This window comes from Leuresthes tenuis, unplaced genomic scaffold (genome assembly GCF_036924035.1).
Source record: "Leuresthes tenuis unplaced genomic scaffold, fLeuTen1.0.hap1 SCAF_16, whole genome shotgun sequence".
In the NCBI taxonomy this organism is placed as follows: Eukaryota; Metazoa; Chordata; class Actinopteri; order Atheriniformes; family Atherinopsidae; genus Leuresthes; species Leuresthes tenuis.
The window spans coordinates 7,621,937-7,640,075 of NW_027325370.1; positions in this window are offsets into that span (position 1 = coordinate 7,621,937).

Sequence of the window (18,139 nt, forward strand, 5' to 3'; positions counted from 1 at the left end):
AACTATGGACTGTGTGAGTAAACATGTAAACACTGTGCTGCTTCTAAATGTATGTGTTGGATATCACCATATATGTATAACTCTTTCAGCAAGTTACTGACGACAATGTTTTCTTTTATGTGTCATGTAAACACGCTGACTCCTGCAGGGGTTCACAAACCCCTCAGAACATCAGCTTATTCACAAAAGGAAATTAAAACTCTACCCTCCAAAGAAAGAAATGTATAAACCAGATCCTTAAATGTTGCCTGCTCCACTGGACACAAACTTGTTAAAGTTGGACTAATTTGAGGAGAGAAATGAATACATTAAAGTAATAAATCCATTGTGTAAATCAGGGTTAAAGAGTAAAGGACCCATCAAGCTTAAAAAAATGAAGAGTAGGCCATTTAAAGAAAAAAATGTGTTGCTGGTATCAAATCTAAATTGATATGTTTTACAAAATAAAATTCACTTTCTTTGTTTCAACATTTGACATGTTGTCTTTGTATTATTTTAATTACAGGATGGGAAAACTGTATTTCTCAGCATCCCAAGATTTTTAGGAGAATGTGGTTTAATCATATTTTGTTTATCATCATTATCCGTCTTGTCTAGTTATCTTATTTAGTTTTCTGTCTACATTTGTATTTTTTAAGTTAAATCCAGTTAATTCCTTGCTAATTCCTCATTTCTTCCATATCTCTACAAACATGACCAATAAGATTGATTCTGATGTGATAAAACACTTGTCTGGTGTCTGACATCTTCTGTTAGTTGGCATTTAAAGTATCCACTCTGGCACTCCTTATTGAGCATGATAAGTTTATGATAATTCATTTCCCCAACACAGCATTTAAAATTAATGATAACTAATTTACTTGGAAAAAATAAATTGTTTATTCATAGGGTTTGCTGCGTAAATTCCCTAAAAAGATGAATTCCCCACATTTGCCTGTCTGTGCAGTGCCACATAAAATGAATAATAAAAAAGCAGAGACAAAAGAAACAATGAAACAATGGGATCATCACACATGAAGCTATATGAACATGCTTAGATGACGACAAACACAGATAAATAATTGCATGTAGCACTTGACAATATCATTTACAGCCATCAAGTTAATGTGGGTATTGTTGCATACGGGACCTCTGCCAATTGATCTTATAGCTTTGTTCAGTGGCTGTGGGAAATGTGAGCACATGTCACAGTGATCTGATCTAAACCACTGTTGTGTTCATTGAAGGTAACAGAAATAAAGGCATGAGAATTAACTACACTTTGGGTTCTCATTTATTCTCTGTATCAAAATTTAATTTTGGTGAAAGTCTGTGAAAAATATTCATGTTGCATCTATGGGTCTAAATCATACCAAACACTGTTATTACCCAGAAAGTCCCAACATACCATCTGTGAAGAGGGACTCCTGTCGGTATGGTAACCAGATCTTATGGCAGGGCTCCAGCTAAAATCAGAAATGTAAAGTAGGAGCAGAGATACAAGGGCTACATGTGCAGAGGAGTGCCGCACAGCCAGAGCAGTAGATTTATTTGTAAATGTACGCCTGTGATGCCACTATCTGTTAAGCCCCTCAGTCAGCTCAGCCTGCGTAATGTGAGGGGAAGTGTCACCCTGTCACCACCATGCCAGTGATCAGCCTGCTGTTTGTGTGTACTGTGAATCAAGCCAAGCTTTGAGGAGGGGAGGAAATGACATAGAGGCTCTTTCATCTAATCCTTGTGGTGTAATTTGCACCTCAGTAAGTTTAATTGATGACTACTGATCAAATGCTTGCCTTTGAAAATAAAATCTTTGGGATTGTTATTTTCCCCTTCAACCTGCAAAAAGAATTCTTAATGCACCTGATGAGAGGTCTTGAACAGATGGATCAGTTTTGGAGAGTTTTAACTTTGGCACAGTATACAGAACAACCACAACCCCTGCCAATATTCTGTTTATTTTCTTTTATTCTCTGCATTAACTTTAGATTTGAAATGCACAAACTTCATTCAGCAAACTTGGCGGGAGCAGACTTTTCTCTCTACAACACAGCCGAGGCAGTAGCATATGCACCTGGTTTCTGTGTATGTACTACTTCCTCCAGAGATCCAACCTGAGCATCAGTGTCATTCAGACAAATGGATAGTGACAGGCCAAGCTTATCAATGTCAACGTCAGGCTGCTCTCCGGGACTTTGATTCCGCACTTTTCCCACAGCAGAACAGAAGGCTGTGCTTTGCAAAACAAACCAACAAACAGGGATCATGAAGACTGTGATGAAAGAGTAAACAACACGGCTCGGTAACATGCCCCACAACCATGACACTTCCTAAGTAGGTTACCACTGAGGGTAACCCAATTTAACATGTTCATCTGATTGTGTGCAGAGCATGCTGAGAACTTCAGGAAGTTTATGGCGTCCCAACATAGTGAGGCTGATGAAGATTGATCCGTCTTTGGCCTTGAAAAATCAAATGGGCCCACCACTGGTGCTCTTGCGTGTACACAAAGCAGTTCATTATCAAGAAAAATTATAGGGAGTCATTCTATTGATGTTGCTTAACTAATTGTAAAGCAGGAGATTCAAAAGCAGATGTTGCATTTCAAAGCAGTTGTGAGCAAGGAGACAGGTTATGATTTATGCTAAAATGTGTGGCTTCAAAGCATCGAACGCGGTTTCTAAACAAATTGAACAAGTCAAGCACTATTCACCGAGGACCAGGCGGGAGCCCAGTGCATGTAGATCAGAGGCGCACGGCTGCCGTTTGTAATATCACTCAGTGGAGGAGGGGTCCCACTGGGGGAAAGCAGCTTATGGAGGCTAACACCGGGCAGCCTTTGCACAGAAAAGAAATTATGAACGAATGCAGCTGCAGCACCTGTGCAGAAACTACCACCCCCCTCCACCACACCTCTCCCTCCGCTACCCTCCTGGAGCATCATCTACTCAGGGGGAGTGGAGAGGGGTGGGCAGCATCTTGAGACTTGACATCCTTTCTGTGGATGGCACTATTATCTGGGAGGAGATGAAGGAGTTGGGAGAAATACAGGGCCTGTGTCAACATACTGATGCAATTTCAGCAAACACGGATAAAGCTGGGTTAGTTGTTGGGATGACTGGAGGAAAGGGGGGAGGCTTACAAATGTTTATCATTGTTATCTTCTAAAGGAGGCAGGTGGTGGGAAATGTGTGAACTAAAATAAGGCCAAATATGCAAAGAAATTCAAGAAGTCAGATTGGTAGGTGACACATTCAGAGTTTCCACAGTTGATGTTTTTGTTTGGAATCTAAATAAAGGCATTAGATACAGGATGTAACATGTGTCCTAATGATACAAGAAGTATCATAAAAGGTGGATATGAGTGCTGTATCCTTCTGAATTTTACATTACAGAAATATTCCTCCTTGTTGATCTTGCCATACATGTAAAGATTCTGACTGCACGGACTCCTCTCATAAGTAATTTTTCCGTCTGTTTTCGTCTATTTGATGCAGCCTAAATTGGGACGGGAGAAACGAATTGCTAAATTTTTAATTAACTTCATAACATCTGCACTTGTGCTTTGAGAGAGAAGCGAGATTTCCTTTTAACCTATTCCAGCACATTTGCACACCAAGGTAAATCTTGATGCTGGCACTCTTACAGAAAAGAAGAAGAAGAAAAAAAAAATCAAAAATGGAAATGAACTCTCACTTGTGTGTGCAGATCAAAGAGACAGAATTATTCAACTTTTTGCCATTGCTTGATCTTCAGAAAAGAAGAGAGGGAAAAGTAGGGAAATCTAGATGGATGAATGAGTTTTACTTAGAGTGTTTCTTCGGTTGTTTTAGGAATGTTCCCTTTCTCATTTGATTTGTTTTCTTGCACATGACAACTATAATGTCTCAGTGCGGGGCCTCTTCTTTCTGCAAGTCAAACAGTCATATTTTTAATATTACAAAGGCTTTGGATACATTTCCTCCACTTTCTCAATTAAGTCTTTAAATTCTCCTGCACTGAAATTTTGCTGTTAAAGAAACACCCATTAAGGCTTATATAAGGTATCAGTCTTTAAAGGTAAAATAAGTAAAGTAACAAAAATGTAATTCTCCACACAATACAATACAAACACATGTAATGTAACAAAATGCAACTAATGCAATATATTAGCTTCATTGCTTATTGTTCCTATTCCAACCGTCCATCCATTTTCATTTAAACCAATTCACGGTTACAGGGAGGTTGGACCTTATCCCAGCTGTCATTGGACGAGAGGCAGACGACACCCTGGACTGGTCGCCAGTTCATCACAGACCTGAAACAGACACAAACGAGAGAAACAACCATGCATGCTGACACTCACTCCTACAGTGAATTTAGAATCACATTTACAATCAACCTAACATGCATGTATGTGATGGGAGGAAGGAGGCCGAAGTAACCAGAGAGAAACCACACATGCACAGGGAGAACATGCAAACTCCGCACAGAAAGGCCCCATTTTGAACCAGGATCCCTCTTGCTGCAACGTGACAGTCCTAATAATCGCATCACTGTGCAGTTGTTCAGTAAACTAGGTATTTGATGATTACTTTAGACAAAGTAAAACTTACATACATCTTTCTTAATTTGGCACCTTTTAAAAAGTACAATACGTGTTAGAATTTGGACTCTTTAAGTTTTCTAGACTGCCACACTTGATAAAACAGTAATAACATTCACTCAGGATGTTTGATTGTGAAGAGCAATTGACCACGAACAGTCAGGGTTCTAACAGTTCAATGTAGCCCCACTAGAGAGAGCTATTGAGAAGGTGACAATAGTAACAGAAACACACTGAAAACTTAGGGGTGATCTCAGAAGGCAAACATTTAGCTATCTTCAAAAAGAGGAGGAGGTTGTCTTCTGGTGGCTTTAACCTGGCTTTTCTCTAGTTTTGATTCATTCCCTTCTTCTATTACAGGCTCTCCTGTTTGGTCAGAAGTCTATGAAATTGGAGCAGGCAGCGAGTCCAGTCACCCCCACCTCCTCTGGTTGCAAGCACCTGCACAGGTAATCCTGTCTGATGTGGGTGATATCACAGCACACCAAAGTTCCTTTAACAAGTCTCCCTTTGATACAGGGCACACAATGAGGTCTCTATAGTAAACCCCTTGCTTCTCTGTGTGTGGGAGGAAGAGTTTCAAACAGCAGAAGAAAATGGTGCAGAAAAAAGATTAACTTCGAGATGAAAAAAAAGTCTTTGGATAAAGAGGGTAAAATAGCTTTATTTTGTTCTTCTGTTTCTCTCCACAAGAGGACACTGCTCCCATGTTGCATCCACTGCATTCTGTCAAAACACTGACAGCAGTTTTCTCGTATATATCTTCTTGTATGTTGCAACAAACGGACACTTGCATATATACAAAAAAAGATAGATGCAGATGAAAAATAGTTAATATAAATCACTTATCAGTGCTCTAACAGGACAATTTGTTTATAAAGATATGAATAAATGTCCTGTCTGTACATTTATCTGTGCTTTTCAGTCCTTGCAAAGTAGATCATAGATAAATATTTTGAAAATGATACAGGCACTTGCTAACGCCCACAACAATACTTTCTGAATCCTAAACTTATGAACACAAAAATGATACAACGTTGATATTAGATTAGATTAGATATTAGAGCCACCGAATATTAATATTAGACTTAAAGAGCCACCAATCGCTTCAGTGACAAATTAAGAGTAAAGGCTCCATCTAAGTGTACGAAACACAAATTGACTGCTTTTGCTTTTCTTGAGTTTTCCTCCCTTCTCCTTTTCATAAACATTTCTTTATTTGATGGACTTGAAAAAATGTTATCAAAAAGCTTTGGAGACAATGACCGTGAAGTCCTTTGAGTCAACTTTCTAATTTCTGATCTTGGGTTCCAAAAATCTTATTTGCTCAAAGTGACAACAGAAAGCACCAAGCTCACGACTGAACTTCCAGTTTTCAGAACTGATTCAAGCAGCGATATCTCTCTTAAATGCAGTGCCTCGGATTTTTGATTACAGAATTTTCTGTGGTACTTGTCATTCTGCTATGAATTTTGTGGGGAAAAAAATAAAACTGGCAGCTCTTGTCTTTTCAGTGTTCACATCTGAATCCCGACAGTTCGTTACAAGGCTGAGGCACCAACTGACATGAATGACCCATTATACCAATTGTCTATTGTTGATAAAATCATAAATGTCGAAAAAACATGAAAAAACTGAAAAAACTGCAATGTTTATGTCATTAAGCTATAAAGACATCAATGCTATTATTCATGCATTTATTTATTTATTTTTCCATTTTTTCTGTGGGATTTGGCTAGTTGGAAGGCACTGGTCACGCAGACTCCAGCTTCTTTCTTCTATGTAACATCAGTCAAAGCAAATGTTAGCATTTCATTCACAAAAAGCTGATCTAACATCAGATGATGACTTGTTGAATGTGTCTGAGGCCACAGAAGTAACCAAAACACCTCCTGAAGCCAAAGTATTTTTACAGAGGGTCCAAATTTGACAAGTAAACAATCAAATGACAATTTTTTTTGCTTTTTGTGCAGCTGTGTTACTGTTCCAAACAAAGCACACTGAAATGAAAACCGAAGCACAACAACAGCAAAAAAACTATTTTTGAAAAAGAAAAACGTTGAAACACCAACAACGTGATATATGTGATTCCATAATGTTTTTCCCTCTGTAAGAATAGTTTACTTTAGGAATTTAAAGGTGGTCAGAAATAACAATATTGACCATCTTTTATCATGTTTGACTGTCCAGTCACCCCATGCACCCTCTTTTTCTCATAAATCTATACTAATTATGAGAGAAATTATTTGTTTGAGCCGAACATGCTATGTCATTGTGTATTCATTTGAAGTGATCTGTTATTTTGGGATACATGATATCACTGCATGCATGTTCCTCATCGGTTGCAATCAAATTTACTGTTTGTTTAACAACTTCAACTTAACAGTTACACATTCAGAGTAGTTTCATGGTGTCAAAGAAAGCCTAATTTGTTGATAACTGCAGAAAATAGTCAAACTTTGCACAACAGTGGTTTTCCAACTTTCACTTGGATGTTTATAATGCATTGTTACATCCAGTAGCCATTCACATTGATAGTTAATTAGTTTAGAAGTTTGTCCAGTACCTAAATCTGTGTAATGTGCCTGCAAAAATCAGGTTCCTTCACACCACTTGTCGCTGTTATCCACAGGCTTGTGTGGTCTGCTGGCTCAATTTTATTCTTTTGAGCACAGAAAATGTGTAGTGCTTTTATGCATCTATCTATGTTTGCAGAAGTTGTTAATTTGGCTTTTTAAAAGAAATGAAAAAATAAAAGAAAACAAAAAAAAGTTGAAAAAAGAGAAAGGACTCAGCTTCAACACAGCCCCTGAGGTGGAGGGGCCAGGCTCTCGGCTTTGTCTGTCTGTGGAGTGGAGCCATCTGATAACAGCCAGGACAATGGTGCTCCATTCTGAGGGCTCTGTTAAATGAGCAGGAAGCGCCAAGCGAAGGCTTCTGGTGGACTCCCTGGGGTCCGCTCAGCCCTGATGGAGCACGCCACTGCTGAATGGCTGGACAGCATAAGAGGAAATGGGAAGCAAAAGCCACCCAGCTGGAGCCACAAGTGCCCTTTGATGCTGAATAAGTAAGGATGAGAGCAAGGTAAAAGTGGTGTAAAGGTAAGAAGAGGTAGAAACATGGGAAAATTGTGTTAACAAGAACATACAAAATACAATAAAAGTAATCAAAACACCATCATGACTCACATGAGAGTTATGTTTTATAGATGTGACACTCATCTGGCTTAATATACCAAAAGATACAGATCTTTGTAGATTAAAAAAGCACCACTGCCTACTTGATTTTACAAAGGTAAAATAAAGCCCATCTACCTTGTTTTATTTTTGATGTGTCCCTTCAGATGTGATTGCATGAGGGATGGCACGTCGTGGCAGAAGGGCGTTTTGGTAGTGGCAGCCAGTTGAGATCAGCTTCCACATTTCCCTGCACTCCACCCTGTTACTCTCAGCCTGGTACGTGCAGTAGAAGGTGTTTGGTGCTGCAACAGCCCTGTAAATTCCTCTGCAGAGCTTTCAGGCTGACTTTTAGGAAATACAGTGTTTATAATATTATTGAATGGCATTAATGACATCAGGGGTTACAACGACTCGGAGTGATTTCAGCATTTCTTTCTCTCACCCTTTAGCACATCCTCGTACTCCTGTCTTGTCTTAAACTCAAAGCTTTTTTTGTCATTTAATATTTATCAACCTGTCTGCTAACTGGATAAAGTTTGATTAATAGAGCTGTTATCATAGCAAAAAAAACAAATACAACTTGTATGCAACCACACAATTACAGGCACTGCATCCCTTAAGGTCTGTAGTGACATTGCCGGGCAGTGACTGATTGGCATGACAGGAATTATGAGGCCTAAATAAAACAGTCGACACCAAAACCAGGTGTATTCATTTTAACTCTTACTTTAACCTCTACTTTAACCTATAATTTCTAAAGTAGAAAAGTAAAGATTCAGGAGTGAGAGAGAAGAGAAAAAGTACAAAAACCTCTGAAAATGTTGTGCAGAATGAGTATCAAACCAGTAATCTCTAGAAATATCAAATTAAAGGAAATTTGTTGGCAGTTAGACTTTGAAGGCAGAACGTGACATGATAGATGATAGGAAAGGCCCGGAGTCGAGACGCTGGAGGTGGGCTTCTGTTGAGGCTCCATCTTATGCAGAGAAGGTGAAATTGTGGAGAAGGTGAGATGTGAAATGCACTGTCTATAAGGAGAATGACAGCAGAAGTGAGATTTTAGGATGGGAAAATGACTGACAGGCTGGGTGAGAAGGGAGGCAGGAATACCATTGGACCAAGTGACATCATCAATAATGTGTAAGGTTTCATAGCATGGGAAAGAAGCATGTGACAGGGAAGCAGTGGAAAAGGCCAAGTGGCAAGAAAGAGTGAACGAAATGAACTAGATCTCCTTTATAGAACTACCAGCAAAGCTTCCTTCAGTGACCTTATGTGATCAGGTTGTAGGGCCTGTTATGATTTTTAATTTATCTATGGGACAAATTATTAACAGTTTCAGCGACATGTATAGCTGCGCCCACTGTTCTTTTAAAGGGTATTTTACACAAATGATGTCACTTGACTGTTTCCTTAACCGACATTAAGCATGGGTCAGTTTATAACAACAACCAGTTAAATTATCTGATTCTCCGGGGTTTTCTTTCCAGTTTTGCCTTAGAAACTTGGTATTGTGTTTTATCCATCCATCCATCCATCCATTTTCTATACCCGCTCAATCCGTCGGTCGGGTTGCAGGGGGGCTGGAGCCTTTCCCAGTGGTCATTGTATTTTAGGATTTTTGTCTTTACATTGTTATTCCAACAAGTGGTTTAAAACAGCTTTTTAATTGAAGAGCATTTTGAAATCAATATTTTGATATGGAAAGCTGAAATGGAGACATTTATCTATTATTTTTTTCCCTTCTTTTTTCTGAAGTCGCCCTTTTTTGCAATGCAGAAAAATCTACTTCTCAAATTAAACTAATTGAAAAGAATACATTACTTCAGTTTTAATGATTTGTTTTTGGTTGCAAGTTGGTGATGTCTTGTGTTCTTAAAGGCCTAATGCATTTTTCGTCATCCTCAAAATTAGGAACTGAGTAAATGTACCAAATTTGAATTTTGATAAATCAAAACACTGCTGAGAAAATTATGTAATTGGGTTCACTGAAATTGGTCCAAGCAATCCAATGGGGGTTGATTTTTGTGCTCATCTTCCAAATTAGACCTACATTAAAGCACCTTTGACTTTGACCTTTTGATGTTGGTGCTCAAGTTTTAGAAGCGCCATGTTGCTGTTTGGTCCCAAGTTACTTTTTGACACTTTTGGTGTTGTGTTTTTGGTGTCATAAATGCTACAAACACAGAACATTCCAAACTCTTTGGATTCTTAGTGTTTCATGGTATATGGATAGCACGTCTTGTATTCTAACACTGTTAAGTTTTGAGGATTGATAGCTTGCATTTAACTACTTAATCAAATCAAGTATTTCATTCTAATTTCATAAAATGACAAGGAAAAAGTTGAAAATGTGTGCATGAAGCAACCTCATGGACACCAACTCACTGTGTGGAAAGATCCACCACTCGGCAGTAAGTGATGTGGGATATTTCAGTGGTAACAGTTTAAGAAAGGAGAAATTAAACAGCTGAAAATTATTTGCAATGCCATGAGCACCATATGTAAAACTCTATTCATCTACACTCTATTAGGGGAAAACAGAGTCCAACAGAGATTAAACAGAAATATGCATTTTTTACAGGTAGATACCAACCTCAAGGATCCCTGTGCTGGTGCATAGAAATGGCTAAAAGATGTTGAGTCAACATTTTAGACAATGAGCTTAACAGAACTACGCTGAACTTTGTGTTAGGTGACCTTAGCTGCACTGGTGATTTTCAAGGACCCACTCCATCAGAGTCTCACGCACAAGAAGGAATACTGGAGTCACAACAGTGTATCAACACAAATCATTCCCTTAAAGCCCATTGCTGTGGCTAAATTCACCGTCTGAAAATGTTGTTCTCTTTGCATTTCCTCAGAAAAGATTCAGAAACTATGAATATTGGCAGAAAGAACTCACATATTTCACCTTACCATGCTCAGAAGATCTTTCTTCTGTTCTATAGCTGGCTATTTTTGTGTCCTGCATATGGGAGTAATTATTGCTCTCTAGTGAACATACACCAGAAATGATAACAGAGGGAAATGTTGTTTCTTCGTTGTGTGGAGTGCTCTGAGTGCCCTGCAGCTGAAAGTGAATCTAGTGTTGACAGAAGTGTTGAGGTGAAGCAGACAATGCACGGGTGGCTCTTACAATGTGGTTCAAGGCTGTGTCGCCACTGTGTACTGTGTAGCTGCACAATGCTCTGGCATGGGCTGGGAAGTGACACATCCCAAAATCAGGCTCTCAAGTCAACTGAAGCATGCTGTGGGTCAAAACAGCTTGTAAACATAGTTTAGTTAATCTGCTTTGGTATGCCTGTTGACCAACATGGGGCAGCATAAATGTACATGCTCTTTAAAGCATAATCGCCAGCAACAGAGTGATTATTGCACATCAATTTATTGCACATAATCTTACGATGGCTCAGTCAGGTGGGGTGAGTTACAGCATGATTGTGTGCTTAACAGTCTAAAATGCATTCCTCTATGCTGCTACTTTAATGAGAACATAAAACTTAATTGTGGAGGATGCATCTTGAGTGCACACTCAGATCCTTTGGGAGCCAGTGGGTGTCGGCGGGTACTGCCTTACCCGCCCAGGAGATGGATGACCCAGATGCTTGATGAATGGACATGGCTTGTGTAGGTGTGGTGGAGGTCAGGAGATGTTCATCAAGAATGAACAGGAAATAAGCAATTCATTCCGAAATCTACTGTACACACGCAAAGAGTAGGATACCACTTTAAAAGAGAACTTGAAAAAATCTGCAGGGCATAGTAAACATGGATCATCTGACACAGAAAATAAGAAATTAGAACATAGGAATTAAATTCCCAACACATCTTTGTCAAAAAGTAATTGTAGTTGTATAATTACAGTTGTATATTACAGTTAAAGAACAGACATGTTTGCATCATCTACATGATGGAGTGCTTAAAATATACACTTTTAGATACAAATCAAAGGGAATACAGACAAAATCCTGATATATGTGTGTCCCTAACCTCTGCAGAAACTTTTGTGACAAATTACAACAAATTTATGACTCCGTGAAACATGCTCCAGTGAGGAGACTTCAGAGAGTCAAACAAAACTTTGACAACACAAAGAGAGACACTAATGGATGGAGACGAGCAGCAAAACGGAAAGGGTTTGGAGACACAAGAAGAGGTTTGGCTTCCAGCAGTCAGCCTCATAGACAAGGTCACTTCCAAAGGAACATTCTGTGGGGGGTCGGGACAAGCATCCCATAAAGCAGATAAAGAACAATAGCAGGAACCATAGGCCACAAAGTAACTGGAGACTCTCCCTGGAAGAGAATAATTGAAAGACCCTGTAAGATCAGGACACACACTCAGCATTAAGGAGACAGGGTGGATGAGGTATTTTTATAATGTGATTAATGCTAATGCAACAAGGAAAGTGGGATCATGAGGTGTGCTGCCAAACATAACTTCAGATGCCATCAAAGTGTGTGTTTTTACAAGACTTACAACACTCCAAGAGTTATTTTTTACACAAGATTGCTATTTTTTGGTCTTCTAGGACGATACTGTACTCAGACTTGCACTTCATTGTTAAGAAATCTTTACCGGTTGATTAAGTTGTTTCAGCTATGGTCAGTGTTGGCTTTTTATCTGCAATATTTTTGGGGGATATTACAGTGATTATGAGAACAAAGGCCTTTCAGACTTTAACAAAGCATTTATTCTGATACAGACAGTTATAGCATTGTCAAACGTAAAAAGGTTTTCTTCTTTTAAAAAGTTTGTAGGAGCCATATATCTTTAACACAAACAGCCTGTTTACCAATATTAAAGTGCCTTTCCACAATTGTCTTGAAAGATCACTTGTGATCACTTGCGTGCTCTAAATGCCAACCAACATGTAGCCTACTTCACCTTATATTTTTATTCACAATATTGATTTACAAAACAGTGATATGAGGGATGTTCTCACATATTCAAACATTGACAATATCTGCTTGAGTCTCATACCTTGTGTATTTTGACAAACATTTGGTCTACATTGTGCAATAGATAAAATATGAGAGAGAAGTGATGTTGTGATGTAACAGTGCCCCTCTGCTGACGATATTTGGAGGCTTTTGAACTCTTCGTTCAGTCTTTGTATAGTTTAAAAAACCATAAACTATAAAAACTAAACTTCACTTTCTGTATCTTTTCTGTATGCTTTGTGTACTTTATAAGCTTCAACAATTGAGTACATTGACATTTCTTTTGAAACTTTGGTGCTGCACTCACCTCTGTTTTGTTAAATGTCAAAGTACACTTGAACACAACAAGGAACAGGACGTTTTCTGTGAATTTTGTGCATTTGGACTGCTTCACAGCTGCCTGTGCAAATAAAAAAATAGAATAATTAAATGACTAAATAAATCCTGACAGAAATCTTATTGCTACATTCATTACAAACCAGATTCAAAAAGTGTGTTTACCTTATGCTGTCCCAATGGTTTGAGGGCATTGTGGCCAAATAATACTATAATAATTAATACATAATAGAGAAAGCATGACGTAGTATTATCAACAACCGGTGTTCTTAGGCTAAACTGTCAATAAGCTCCTATTTTGCGGAGACAGTCAAGAGTTTTAGCATGAACATTTCTCATTTTACTATTGTTGAAAGCACCTTCACCAATATACATTTCAGTCCCCCATAATGGATGAGCTACAATAATTTGAGTAATGTAATTTAAGATTCTGCTAAATTTAGAGTGGCCTTACATTTGACTGTGACATCATTCTATCTTTTACGATGGTAGTATTAGGCCTTTACATTGCTCTCTTCAAAGCCACCAAAGTCTATCAACAGAAAAAGTCATTTAGCCTCTCAGAATTCAGGAACTAACGCGATGTGAGATTCAGGACTCTATGTTGTCTGCATCTCAGACTGAAAAGGAAGGTGGTTCCTGTCGTCTGCAAGCTTCCTTTGACCTCCCTTTATACTCCCGCACCATTCCAAGGTTATTCTTACTAAGGTTCCAGACAGCATGTCTGTATAGATTCTCAGTCATCCAGAACATGGTAACCCTAAATGTTTGAACTAAAGGTAAAAGGACTTATTTTCTGGTTCGTGATTTCTTCAGTCAGACTCTCATAATCTAACTGTCTCAAAAGCTTATAAGCCTGAAACTCACCTGTTAGTTAGAACAGAAGAAGCCTTTCTGATGTGGACTGAAGCCTTAAAAAAACCCAAAACATTAAAGAAACTAATTTCATATGACTCCACTTTAAAGAAACCAAGCTGTCCCTTGAATAGTCATCCATATTCACACAAAAAGACAGACTACATAGTGACATCTTACTGAAAAAAAAAGAAAAAGCAAACAAAACTCTTAAAGGTGTTGACACATTGTTTGTTGTTGCTTCCAGGCCAATATCTTGAACTCTGGATTATGTAAAAGGCACCTCTTTGTGCCACTCAGATATTTGCATTTACGGTTTGAACATATGATGAACTGTCTGTTGTGAAAGAGCAGAAAGATTTCATCTATTTGGGGTTAACACTCCATATCCTTTTCCATTCAGTGCATTGTTCCTTTAACCACTGATTAATATCTTGTTTAAACAGTCTGCAGACACATCACTCTGTTGGTGTGTTTATAAATCCTCTGGAGCTAATCAACACAATGGCCCACATTCCTGGCATTTAAAGGAAGTCCCTTATATCATTGCTTGTCCTCTCCACCAGAGACACAGAAATTCTAGGAATATGACTCAGGAACAAAAACAACTCTCCACATGGATGTCTGTTTATTGCATTTAGTTTAAAAGGCGGGGATACATCACCCTCAGTCCAAGCAATGCTTTGCATCAGCAACATATCTATGGACCTTTCACCTACATCCTGTTTGACTCCACTTATGGTTTGAAAAAATAACATCAACACATGGAAGATTTAGTGCAAATTAGTGAATGTTTTCCTTTTTAGGTTTCAAAATGAATAGACATTAGAAAGAAATTTTAATTACTGTTAAATCATTAGACTGGTCTCCAGCACTGACTCTGTAGGTGGGATTACCAAACACCCCGTGCTAAACACGGCGTCCTCTGGGCTGAAGTTTTGAAAAAAAATTTAAATGATTTACTTGCCATAATATGGATGCTTTTTTTCTTTTTTTCTTGCTTTCTTTTTATTTTTTACACCAGTAACTGCACATAGTGTCTTGCAGGGATGACCTCTGGCATCATCCAGCAACTCAACAGCAGGATGTTTGGTTGCAGTAGACCTGTCTTTGTCAGGGCCAACTAAACTAAAGATAGCTCAGATTAAACTGCTGTTCACTACCACTAGCAAACTGCACTGGTTACCAAAGAGTTAAATCAAATATTTCTGTTGATATGACTGTTCTGCCATGAAACACTGCTGAACAATTCTGCATGCAGTAATTATAAGAGCAAAGGGTTTTGGTGGAGACCAGAACATGTTCATATTGACCTGTGTCTCTTAGATGTTTGTAGGCTAACAATTTACCAGAATGGAGGTTATATGTAAGGCTGCGGGCTGTCAAATATCAAGGTCAATATGTTACACATTTTGTTATCAACCGTTAGTCCCAAAAGATCTTTTTTGCTCATCTACCAGTGGTTGGTAAACTGAGAAAACTTTGCAGTCAAGATATTTTTACCAGCCAGCAAATTGCTTCTTGCTTCTTTATGGAATAATTACCTGCAATTGTTTGGAATGCAAACTCATAATTAACATCAATCTAAAGAGACAGTTATGAATAAATAATGTGAGCCTTGCAACTTTATTCTGTGGTCTTTCAATAAGAATCAGCGTTGTTGCTTCAACTCTAATTCGACCCACCCTAAACACATGAACAGTCTTTGTTTGATGAAAAGCGCCATGTTGCATTAAGCTGCACTGATTTGATTCACTGACAAAAAGGTATGATTGTTAGGATTTGTGGTTTCATGGACTGTGGTTTTGTCTTTTTGTTCATAGATTAATCTGTGGTTGCTCTTCATTCTTGGTTGACTTTAAGCTTTAAGCTAAGTTTGTGTTCTTGAGTTAATGGTTTCAGGATTTTTTATGTTTCTGTCTTTGGCTGTCTGTCATTACTTACTCTCATGTTTTGTCTTTATTACTTTTACTTTAGATCAGTTAGTCTTGTCTTAGTTCTGTTTAGTTTCTTGCTCCACCCTCTCTCTCATAGTTTCCCTCAGTTCCCTCCTGCCTGGCTATAAGCTCCACTCACTCACCTGTTTTCATTAACCTCAGCTGCAATCATTCATCATCAGTTCTCCACAGTATTTAAGCTACCTGGTTTCCCTTGGTCTTGGTCAGATCCTTGCTGTTATCACCATCGGGAAATGCTCTGGAGTCTGTTTGTTGTGTTTCTGTTTTCACTGTTTGCTTTGTTTTGTATTTAGTTTTGATGTTTACATCTTAGTAAATAGTTTTCTCTGCCGCACTTTTGGTTACCGTTTTTAAATAAATTCTCAGTCAAGTCCCCTTCAACCTCCAGTCTACATCTGTGTCTGCATTTGGGTCCTCTCATGTCTTCACAGCACAATCGTAACAGTGATACACAGTAGAGTCACAGCAGTGCCTGCTGCTATACATAAAAAAGAACCCTAAAAAAAATTATTTGTCAGCCACCTACTTGGTGATCTTAATCTATTTACCCACTGAAAAACAAGATTTACCCACATTTGGCTCTTGTTGGGTATTTGTAATTTCTAAACCTCTCAGCACGCAAACATTGACTGGGTCATCTATTAGTTTTGAGTGTATTTGGATTGCAGTGTTTATATGAAATGAGAAACCTGTTTATATATACCCCTGTGCAAATGGTCGTTAAAGTATCTATGTTTCTTATCATATCTCTACAGTTATATGTAATTAACCATAGTCCCAGACACATTGGAATTTACTAGCAGAGAATAATCAGGAACCGCACAAAGGTCTTGTAATGCAGCACCCTGTACTCCAGGTAGCATATTCCCTTTTTTTAAAACCAGGGGAGGAGATTATCCAGGATGTATGGGCAACATAATCAGGATCCTGTGGAAATCCAATCAGAATATCAGTCAGGATATTATTGTGCATGAAAATGATCTTCGATACCAACATGTTGGGATGATGTCTTTGATAACAACCTGGAGTGTCTTTAGCATCATTATTCAACATGTAGGGTAGTCCAATAGGCCTTAATAAAAGATACTGTTGATGCTGTCAGATCAAATGATGACCAGATATTATATGCTGGTAATGTCACTCTTGTGAGACCCATGAATCTTAGTAATCCCTAAAATGAAGTAGAAGGTTGATGTTGAGGAGTGTGCTTATGTGTTTTATAACCTAAACCTGACCAAAACGAACGTCAAAATATAAAAAAATGCAAAAAACAATAACAGTGCAGCATGGAATGCAAAATCAAGGTTAATGGATGAAAATCTAGACTTTGTGGACATTGCCTGTTTTTTTTTTTCTCATCATGCAATATGTTAATGTGAGTCATGACTAAAGATTACGACTATGCTAAAGAGCTATCCTTCTCACCAACACTAGTAATAGGTGAGAAGTGAGAGTTTGTGGTGTTTTTACCCCACTGAAACAAATGTCTTTCATCCTTTGTTACCGTTTCTGCTCATTTTATGTGTGGTGCAGTATATGTGTGGTACAACCCCAAATTCAACTTAGGGCCAAATTCACCAAAGGGCCTTCGCAAAAATTTAAAAGTGTTATTTTGCCTGCCCTTCCTCAACGAGCCTAATAGGATGAGATGTTACCCATGCTTCAGGAGCAATCTATTCCCAGCACCCAAAAACAGGTCTTACATCAGAAATAAACGATACATTAACTTTGTTTAATGGTCACCAGCTTAACAGAATCTTTCTGGAGAGGGTGATTTCCTTGTGTTTCATCCTTAAAAAAAATATGTATAAAATATATATATATATATCTGTAAATATATATATATATATATTTGTAGTTTGATTGTCTAGCTAAAGTACTAAACAGTGAGTTGCAAATAATATAAGACACAAATACATCCTGCTTTGTTTAAATTTCCAAAGCTTGCTTGTATTCACTGCTGTCTAACAAAGAACACCTCACTCATCAATCTCTGATCAGAGTTTAGGTGTGGTTTGATCCATGAACCAGGTTTCCTTGTGTGATTGAGTTTCACAGAGGCCTCATGGGTACCTCGCTACCTAGACTTTTTTCCTTATGGCTACACACTTTAAACACCCACCCATTACAGACATCCATCCTTCTCGGAAATGAAATCCTTCGCTAACAGACAAGGTTTGAGGTTACACCTCAGCTCCACCAACAATACTACTTTGATCTCTTTGGGCGTTTCACAGTGCTACACATTGTATCAACTCTGAGCTTGTACCTAACGCTAAGTGTGGAGGAGTGTGTGTATGT